The sequence below is a fragment of the Psammomys obesus genome, unplaced genomic scaffold (genome assembly GCF_907164565.1).
Source record: "Psammomys obesus unplaced genomic scaffold, mPsaObe1.curated_primary_1811, whole genome shotgun sequence".
Lineage (NCBI taxonomy): Eukaryota > Metazoa > Chordata > Mammalia > Rodentia > Muridae > Psammomys > Psammomys obesus.
In genome coordinates this window covers 4,291,737-4,302,173 of record NW_026590486.1, presented here as the reverse complement: position 1 = coordinate 4,302,173, position 10,437 = coordinate 4,291,737, and the positions used below count along the sequence as shown (strand labels likewise).

The 10,437-nt window shown below is 38.9% G+C and overlaps 1 protein-coding gene across 7 annotated transcripts in view; it reads right to left on the bottom strand.

The window, feature by feature from the left end:
• Ube3a (ubiquitin protein ligase E3A) overlaps positions 1–9,977 on the bottom strand; it is an 89,576-nt gene extending 79,599 nt beyond the window's left edge. For 4 of the 7 annotated variants that reach the window (XM_055607501.1, XM_055607503.1, XM_055607504.1 and 1 more), the window contains exon 1: positions 9,466–9,977. The gene's annotated coding sequence lies outside the window, so the exon portion shown is untranslated. Of the gene's footprint in view, positions 1–3,911; positions 3,982–9,465 lie in introns of those variants that run through there. The other 3 variants (XM_055607507.1, XM_055607508.1, XM_055607502.1) reach the window with 2 other exon arrangements.
• Positions 9,978–10,437: the final 460 nt, after the last annotated feature.

Below are 10,437 nucleotides of genomic sequence, written 5' to 3'. Positions count from 1 at the left end.
AAGAAAGAAAGAAAGAAAGAAAGAAAGAAAGAAAGAAAGAAAGAAAGCCACAAGCAAAAGTATGAGGTATAATTCCCCAAAAGAACTTGATAAACTGGTTTTAAAGTATTATGGAAGAGAGTAAAGGTCCAAAAAAGAGCCAAGAAATTTAAAAAAAAAAAAAAAAAACAAGTAGGGAGTCTTGAAATCCCAATTTTCAAAGTTGTATATGAAGTCATTACAAATAAAATCACTGATGTCAAAATAGAGCAAATCAATTGAAAAATAAAGCGTATGAGAGATGTGGGATACAAGTGACAGTTAAAAAAAATTGGGGAAAAATTCAACTCAATGTTAGAACTTACTAGCCTTTCATATTAATTAAAAAAAAAAAAGACCCCCTCTTTATATGGACCAAAGCAAAAAACAAAACAAATCTAATTGTGTCAACATATACATCATAAAAATGTGTAAACTGATGACAGGTATGTATGAAACATACCTATAAAATCTTAATCATGATACACCACATATGAGAAAGGGTCATATTTAAATACAAAAAAGGAGATATTCAAGAACCTCAAGAAACCTGTTGCATGAGAAAGAAGAGAAGATAGTAGGACTTGGAGGAAGGGATTAAGTTTCTAAAAAAAAGAAAATCAAAACTGGCATCATTTATATTCCTGGGTGGTAGGTAGATTTTTGCTATATTATTTGTTAAATGCTTTAAGTATTTTATACCATATATTTCAATAAGAAAAAAAAAAAGCTATAAGCTAAAAGCTAAAAGCAAAGCCCTGAGACCATGAAGAATTATGTGACCCAATCTTCCTACTTTATGAAAAATTTCCTAATATAAAATTGTGTGTCTGGTGAGATGGCTCTGTGGGTAGGTTAAAGTCCGTGTCATACAAGTCTGACACCTAAATTAAATCACTGGGACAAAAATGAAAAATTGAAAGAACTTACTCTACTAAATTATCCTCTGACCTCCACATCACCAGTGTGGCATTCCTATGCCCAAACACACATAACATCCCAAACACTACATAATATTAATAGTAGTAATTATTCAAAAAAAAAAACACTAAAATAAAATATAAAGTGCTAGGTATGTAGTTAAGTTATAGGAAGCTGCCTTGGGTTTAATCCATAGAACCATAAAAAGCAAATACTACTATTATAACATGACAATTTTAAGCAGAGTAAGTCTCTAAATAGTAAAGCTATTACGTCTTGACCTCAGATCAGTCTCAACTTCTCAGATTTATTTGTGTGAATTAGCAACAGATACAACACACATACACATACCATATACATACACGAACACACACACACTCCACCCTTCCTAAGAATGCCTTGTCAAATTCAGCACCAGCATATTAACAGTTAAAGGGAGACTTTAGATGTTTGGTATTGTCCTGGATGATCTAGTACTGCCTACTTCTCTTTAACTTCATATTAAATTCTCAAGCCTAGAGGATTATTGTTACACAAAAATCATTATTCAGGAGCCCATAGCAGATATCCTAAACCAGATCTGCACAAACTAGAAAGAAGTAGTTCATTCATTCAAGTATTTATAAATGTCTGTATCTGCAGAAGGGAAAGAAAGACGGTGAACAGGAGACAGGAAGGAAGCAGGAGACAAGAAAGGAAAAAGAGATGAAGAGGAGGATAAGATGAAGAAAGAGAGACAAAAGAAATGTGTATGCAAGTAAACATTTACTGTACTCCCAGACTCTTCAATATCAGAGTAGACATTTAATTTCAATCGGTTAAGTTTCCTACATAGTCTACTGCTAAAATATACTTGGTTTAAATAACCTCTTCCCTGTTTCATTAATTCAAGCACAAGAAATTTTCAGAATGAGATAGGATGATTCACACAAAGTTAAATTAGACCAAAAAAAAGTTATTCCATTTTTAAACTAACATGAAACATAATGCACCAGGCAGTAATTATACACGATCTGAAGTACAGATAAAAGACTAAAATTAGCTCAATTCTTCTATTACACTTAAGGATTCTTACATCAAAATTGTACACTACAATCAATGAAGTAACGTATATTCCTGAAGTTCCAAAACTTTTATTTTAATTTCCTATTCCCATATCCGGTCTAAAAACCTGTACAGTGTCACAGAGTCAGTGAGAAACAATAACAGTAAATGAGAATGGAACAGCATTTAGAAGTAGTATGCTTAGCAAATATGATACATAGTCACACAGAGGGACACAATTAATAGAAAACATAAAGGAAAAGTACTAATAAGTTGGGGATAACCTCCTTACCCTTATGATATGCTAGCTTTATGTATAATAAAAGCACAACTATGTACTTCATCTTTTAAAGAACAGCACTATGCTTCACATCTGATACTAGGTAGATTGTTGCAAGAAATTGTTACAAGAATTTTGTAAGATTTATTTATTTACAAGATTGTTGTAAGAAATTCTTACAGTGATACTAAAGATATCAACTAAAGAAAACAAAGCATGAGTTTCAGAAAAGACAACAGTGAAAGGAAATAACAAAATATAATGTTTCTTCATACTGAATGGTACATATGTGGCTTGTTTGTTATATTACCTTCTATATTTTTCATACCTTCTATATTTGATTAGAGGCATCAGAATTTATTTTACGTAACAGATTATAAATCTAAATGAGTTATATAGCCATGGTTTAATCCACAAAGATAAGTCTAAGGCTACTTTCTCACATTTGAAAGTTCATTAAAAGTTTGAAGTAGATAAGTTATCTCTTTTACACAAAACAGAAGTTGTTACATGAAAAGACCATTCAGAGAAGTACAACACTGACAGCATCTTCATTCAGGCCACAGCTATGTAATTTGTGTCCAAAATTGCTTGCATTAAATGCCCACAAGAACATTTTGAATTGAGCATGTATGCACTGGACACAAGTAAAAAAAAAGGTGTTTTACACCTATAGTCCCAGCACTGGAGCAGTAGAGTCAGAAGGATAAGTAGGTCAGGTCATTTTCAACTACAAAGAGACTGAGACCAGCCTGGGCTATGGGAGATCCTGTATTAACAAACATTAAAAAAACGAACTAAAAAGTGTCCCAGCACTTAGGAGGTATAGGCAGAACACCAAGAACACAAGGGCAGCCCAGACTACATGGTCCAGTACAGTCTAACCTAGGCTACGCCACCACTGCCACTGCCACCACACATACACACACCATCACCAATCAGAGAAACAAACTTTATTTTTCAACCTGGGGATGTAGTTCACTGATAGATACCCTGCCTAGCATGTTGCAAGGCCCAACATTCCATCCCCAGCAACACAAAACTGAAACTAAAGGGGTTTTTTGTTTGTTTGTTTGTTTTGTTTTTTGGTTTGTTTTCTTTTTTTAATGTTTGATTTCTGTCCAGTTAATGCGATTTGTGCTATACTACACAAATGATGCTGATAGGTACAGAAGACCAGCTTCTGAAATGTGCTAAGCTGCTAAGAATAACAACATCAGATTCCACACAGGGCAGACAACAGATGTGTAAGGAAGATTTTATCACACTCATGTAAAAAGATGTTCTGGACCTATACACTCCGTCTGTGCTTTCACTTCAAATAAAGATGCCAGCTTCAGTAAGATTTACATAGGATTCTCTTCCATACACCAGATGCAATTTCTTAATGAGGCTCCTACTCAAATTTGCCAAGGCTGACCTGCAAGAATAAGTCTAAGTAAGGTACTGTAGCCCCTAAAGTCTGTCTTTTCCCATCATTCAAATAAATGACTAACTTGCAATTCACTTAATGTAACAGGCCAAGGAATTCAGCTTTGCAACTAAGTAACATATCATTAACAATTAAGAGCTACTGTTCATGTTAAATAGTTATCAAATCTGAAGTAAATTCACATATTGTAAATGCAGCTGTTAAGGAGGCACACACCTGCAATCCCAGCACTCAAAGAGGTAGGAAGATGGAGTTCCAGTTTATCCTCCCAGTCAGTTCCAGGCCAACATGGACTTTTGTCCCAAAATAAACAAACAAAAATTAAATTAAAAATCCCCTGACAATGTTTCTTTAAGGGCTTAGCATGTAATAGGTTAATAGAAAACAGATAATCATGTTCCATCACCCTTTCTACTACAAAGTTTCTAGGCAAATTACTTTCTTTATACAGTATCAACTTTCAAGACGTACCACATCTGAGCAGCAAAATCCTCCATAAGAAGAAAGCAGTATCACTTCCATGTGATTAACAAGAAAGATAAATGGCCTGCTCATTTTTAGCTCACTCTGGCTCAAAGACAAATCAGGGGAGCAGCTCCTTCTGACGGCAAAAATAGTACATTCTTTTCTACATTTCAACAGTCCCAGATTATAATGTTTCCTAAAACACTATAACTCTGAAGCACTTATTTCTTCTGTAGCTTCAGGTACAACCAACAGATGATAACATAAACTTATTTCATTTGTAGCTAGGCCTAATACTAATAACCTTTACAAATTACTATCCAGTTAGTTTACTTGTTATAAACAACAGAAATCAAGGAACTATAACTAGTAGTTTGAAATGAAATGAAAACATGAAATTTGATATGGATTTATTAATATGCCACTCTATTAAGAAAAAAATAAAGCACCCTCAGGTATTTTAAACATCTCATGCTAGGAAAAGAAATTGAGAAAAATAACAGTATTTCTATTTATACAATTTTATTTTACATTTAAAAAAAAAAAAGAAGAAAAGCCTGTGACATCTTATAAAGATTACCTTTTATTAATAGTATGGACAATACATACCTCCAAACAAATGAATAGGTAATTACAAAGTAAGTGTAACTATTCTTCTGAACAGACAGAACATCTGCCAATAAAAGTAGAATCCTGACCTAAGAGCCAGAGACTCCAGACTGACTGTGGCTTTAGGTCAATTTAAGAAAGTTATTTTAAAACTTAACTCTTCAATTTCCTCATGTATTAAAAAAAAAATTAATACAGTAGCTGAGTTCAGGCATCTATGACTCTATTAGCAGAAGTTAATCACGCTCCAAAAACTGAGTCCTAACTGGCCAAGTACTAAAGTAAATCTATTTTATTTTACACACACCACTCATGCATACTTACTATAAATAGAGTACTGAATGATGGACTGGAAGCAAGGCATGAACACGTGTTCTTGGACTGTACTCCCCACCACCACCAAAAAAAAGGTAAAAACAGTAAATCTTTATAATTGTAGTTCTAAAGAACTGCCCTAAAACTGGAGGGCAGAGAGAATTAAGTTCCAAAACATGACAGGATATACATTAAAAAATAAAATGGTGTTGTGTATAATAAATGACCAACCTATCAGCTTCCAAATGATAGGACATGTTCTTAATTTTTTGTTTTGTTTTGACCTGTATAACCCATAGTATTTAGAGGGCCTCAAAAATCAGCTGTTTGTAAATATACTGATAACTATTTCAGGCATACTCTACTATATGATTTGAATGTTTGCATCCACCTAAAACTCCTCTGAGAGTCTATAAATTACAAGGTGGGGGTTTTAGGAGGTTCTACCTTGATAAATGAGAACAGTGTTCTTATTTTAAGACTCCATGTCTTAATCCTAACATTGGGAAGGCAGAGGAAGGTGGATCTTTGAGTTTGAAGATATCTTAGTCAATACAGCTAGTTTCAGAGGCTACTGAGAGACCCTGTCACAAGAAAGAAGGGAAGGGGGGAGGGGAGAAGGATAAGAGACAAAGGAGGGGAAAAAGGGAGGGCAGAGAACAGGAGGTTGGAGAGATGGCTTAGAAGTAAAGAGCACTTGCTGCTCTTCCAAAGGACCTGTGTTCAATTCCCAGAGTCCTCATGGCAACTAACAACGGTCTGTAATCCTAGTCAGAGCTGACTCAATACCATCTTCTTACCTCCACAGGCAGCATACACATGTGGTACAATCATACAAGGCAAAACTCTCACACAATAAAATCTCAAAAAGAAAGAAAAAATGAAATGAAGAAAGGAAGAAAGGCTGGCTGGCAGGCAGGCACTCAGGCAGAAAGACTGACAGACTAAAAAACAGAGAGACAGACAGAAAGAGACAAATGTCAACCAAAACATGGTGGTATGGGCCTGCAATCTCAGTTACTATGGACTTACCAGTTCAAGGTCTGCCTAGGCTAGAGTGAGTATGGCCAACCTAGTGAGACCTGTGTCAAAAGTACAAAGACAACTAGGAAGTGGTAGAGCAGTCCTAGCATGTGCGAGGCCCTAGGTTCAATCCCTATTCCAGCTAAACAAACCCTCCTAACATTACACAAGTTGATAATGAAAACTAGCTTTCATCTTATGGCTTCTCAGTGTTCATAACTAGGACAGATATTTGGGGGGGGGGGGGGGGGGTCCCTGTAGACTACCCAGTCTTTGAAAATTTTTAAATAACAAGCTGAACAGACTTAAGGCATCTAGAAAGATACTCTCTGATTAAATAATAGAAATCATTGCACTTAAAGACTGAGTTCACAATGAAAAAGAAAAATAGTAGAACAAATAATGGGCTATAGACCACTATATACAAGGTGCTTAAGACCATTTGAAAAACGGGGTATGAAGTTTTCTAAGGTAAAGCTGAAAGACTATTAGGCACTTCACCATCTTTAAGTCTCACAAATCTGGTATATCTTTACCATCCTGTTTATAGATAAAACTATGTCTCATCAAAAACGAAATTAAGCTCTAATTACAAACCTATTTCTAGGCTGGGTAGTGGTGGTCATGTCTTTAATCTTAGCAGAGGGGAGGTAGAGGCAGATGGATCTCTTGAGTTTGAGGCCGGCCTAGTCAACAGAGCTAGTTCTAGGACAGCCAAAGCAAAACAAAGAAATCCCATCTCAAAAAAAAAAAAAAAAAAGCAAACTACCAAAGAAAAAGCTATTACCTTTACACATTCTATTATACCTCTGATAGATAAAGTTTTCTTTTTTTTTTTTTTTTTTTTTTTTTTGAGACAAGGTCTCATCACTTAGCCTAGGCTGGCCTTAATCTTGCCACAATCCTGCCTCAGAGGCCTCTCAATTGTTTCCCTTACAAATGTGAAACATAATGGCTGGCTTAACTTTTGTCTTTATATTTATCAGTGAGATAGAAAACTGTCAAAACCATCTAAAACTCTATTATCTCTATTATGAAAAGAATATCAAAGACTTTTTAACAACTATTTTTGTATGACCTCCCTGGCACATGCTTTTTGTACTTGAAAGCACTCAGGAGACCACTTCTGAAAATTCATCTCGTTTCAAAAATCAGAACACTGATGTTTTTAATAACTGCACATGTACTTAATATAAAAATAAATCCATTAACAGTAATGTTATCATTAATAACAAATATAAACTGAAATAAAATAAATGATAATATGCCAGTAACCATTTAAGATTTCTTTTTTAAAAAGAAAAGGCACTTGTACACATCATTTTAAGCTCTTGAACAGAAAAAAAAAATTAGCTATGGCCAATTAAAAGTAAAATGGTCATAAAAATAATACAATTGACTAAAATGTTTCATTCATGTCAGAGACACAGATACCTAATGAATGCTGTTAAAACGACTAATCAAGTAGAAAGAATTTTTGTCTTAGGTAGACATCACATTTTCTACTTAAAGTTATAAAGGGAGAAGGCAAGTAATCAGTCCTAATGGTGTAAACTTTTTACACCATTGACATAATCTGCTGCTCTGCCAAAACTACGGATTATACCCACACTTCTTCACAACTGAAAGTAATTGTGGGTCATACATCCCATTCACAGAACCCTGGAGAAAAAGCCAAGAAGAGAGTTCCAGCTCATCTAGAGCTACTCCATAAAACCCTTTCTCAAAACAACAACAAAAGTGGTTGGTGGAGTACATTTTAGGGATCAAAAAGCCATCTACAAAACCTGCATCCAAAAGCAATTTTCTAACCCCATAAACTTAAACTCTTTATAGGAGCAACGTCCAAAGCACGCCAATACAAGGTAAATATCGACACAAATCTCTCTTTCAGAGTTTTCATTCTGATTTTTAAAACAAAGATATAAGTCATCTCTTCTTATTATGTACTATAACTTAATTAAAAATATAGATCACAAATTATTTGTTAAAGCTCATTTTTGGTACAGATTTTGATGCATGGGCTTTTTGCTAAGTTATGCTAAGTGCTTAAGGCTTTACAGTCATTATCAGCAATACAGATTCGGTATTCATTTCCTTAAAAAATGCAGTAAGCAGATTCGATTTAAGTGGAGAATCCAATACCAAAGCAATTTCTATCATACCTACCAAGACAATTTTTTTTTGTCTCTCCTAAATTTAAATGATTTCCCAAAAGATATCTTAAGTAAGGTTAGTCACTAATCTGAGGTGTGACAGAAACACTTTTTAGTCACTTGTCCAATCTACTCAACAAGATTTACTGGATCTTTAATACGTAGCTTTTTAACAGCTGTATTTCTTAAATGTCTGGTCATCTTTATTTCAAATGCATTTCCCTCTCCAAAACGCTGTCATAATCTGCTGCTTCTGCCAAAACTACGGGTTATACCCACACTTCTTCACGACTGAAAGTAATCGTGGGCCATACATCCCACTTACTATTTAGTTTACATTTGCAATACTAGCTACTTAATACAATCCCAAAGAAATCATGCACTGTTCTATTTTAGCATACTCATAAGAAGTCAGAAAAAATTGACACAATACTGTATTTCGAGGATTCAAAGACTGAACAGTCTTATTAAAATCACATTCTCTAGTTTTAAGGCTAAAGCATTTAGCATATTCGATTCTGACTCTTCCAACAAAAAGCCTCCGCATCAATATGGGGAAAACGTTCTTTCCATTTTCTCAACTGAAAGGGGGGAGGGGAAGAGAGAAGGCCAACTGCTTACAGGTTTGCATTTAAATTTAACAGAGCAGTTTGAGGAATCCAGTAACTCACGTTCAACTACTGAATCCTACCAGAAGCAGCAAACGAATAAAACGAGAGTACAATCCTTGGGCTTTACGTGCCGCTTCATCGTCTTTCCTTTCCAATCCATCCCCAACACCCCAACCCACTAAGCACACATCTAAATATGTCTTCCCCACCAGGGCGCCCCTTTGGAGGAAAAGGCCTGCCCTTCGCAAGCCTGAAGCCACAGCTCGCTCTCCAATGCCTTGCTTAAATGAGGCCCCAATCTCGACGCGCTGCACGTCCGCCCCACCCCGGGCCCACTCGGGTACCCGAGGGCGACAAATCCCTCCCTCCTACGCTCAGCCAGCACTGACAGTTAAGGCTGCAGCAGCCGCAGCCACCAGGGCCTACTCCTGGCACCGGCCCCTCCAGACCACGCGCCCAAGCACTCGCTCACAGAGGCGGGTGAGGGCCCGGGCGCCTATCCTGTCAGCTCGGCCCGGAGGGTGACGAAGGGACCGGCGGTACAAACTCGAGGGAGCGCGCCGGGCAGGCCGCGGCCGCAGCAGCACTGACCTGTCCTCGCCCCCGTGCCTGGGCTGCGGCCCTCGCAGCTGCGGCCGCTTCACTGGTCCTTGTCGCCCTCGTACGCCGCCGCCGCCCGCCACCGCCTCGTTCCCTGCCGCTGGCGCCACCGCCGGGGCTCATGCGGGACCCGCGCTTCTCCTCAGGAAACCGAGGCCCGGAGGCCGGACGCCTAGGCAACCTTGGAGTCGGCGCTAGTTGGCTGCTGCCGCGGTCTATCCACGGGGGGCAAGGGCGGCAAGCAACTCCGAGAAGCAGAAAGAGGCGCTACTGTCCGCGACAGGTCGACAGTGGAGAGGCGCGATGAGGGGATGGATGGCTGCGTGGCCCGGTGCTCGAGCGAGCGCAGAAAGGACGGCGAAGTGCTGCCGAAGATGAAGGGCCCTGTCGTCTCCTGTAGTCACCCAGAAAGGAGCGCCACCATCTTGGGAGAAACACGGATCTCGCAGAGCCGGACGAGATGACTGGGTGGGCGGGCCGAGTATCCCGACAGGCAGCGCGCGCCACCCTGCCGGGCGAGGGCTCCAAGCCGGGAGGCGGGATGTGAGGGAGCCCGCGCGTGCGTGGGATGGCGACGGGCTCTGCCCCGCCCCGATCGCAGCTATCCTGGACCCTTCTCTGGTTCGCCTTCGCCAGGGGCGCGGGGCACGGTGGGAAGAGGAGATGGACTTGGGCTGGGTGTAAGACGGCCAGGGACCGTCGCCATCTTGAGACAGGGCTGGGAGAGCTCTTTGCTTCTTTTATCCAACTTATAGACCTGTGTGCTTCGGTGGACTTGGGAGAGTGGCCCGTGTTAGACAGCCGAGGAAAGCTTCGGGTCGGTTAGGGAAACGAATCGGATCTGAAAATCGGCGGAGGCGGTGTAGCCAGACCGCGGCATGAGGGGAAGCCGAAGGTTTCAGTTGCTAGGGCTGACACTTACTTCTATTCATCCGAGCTGTCCTTTAAACGTTTCAGGGTTTA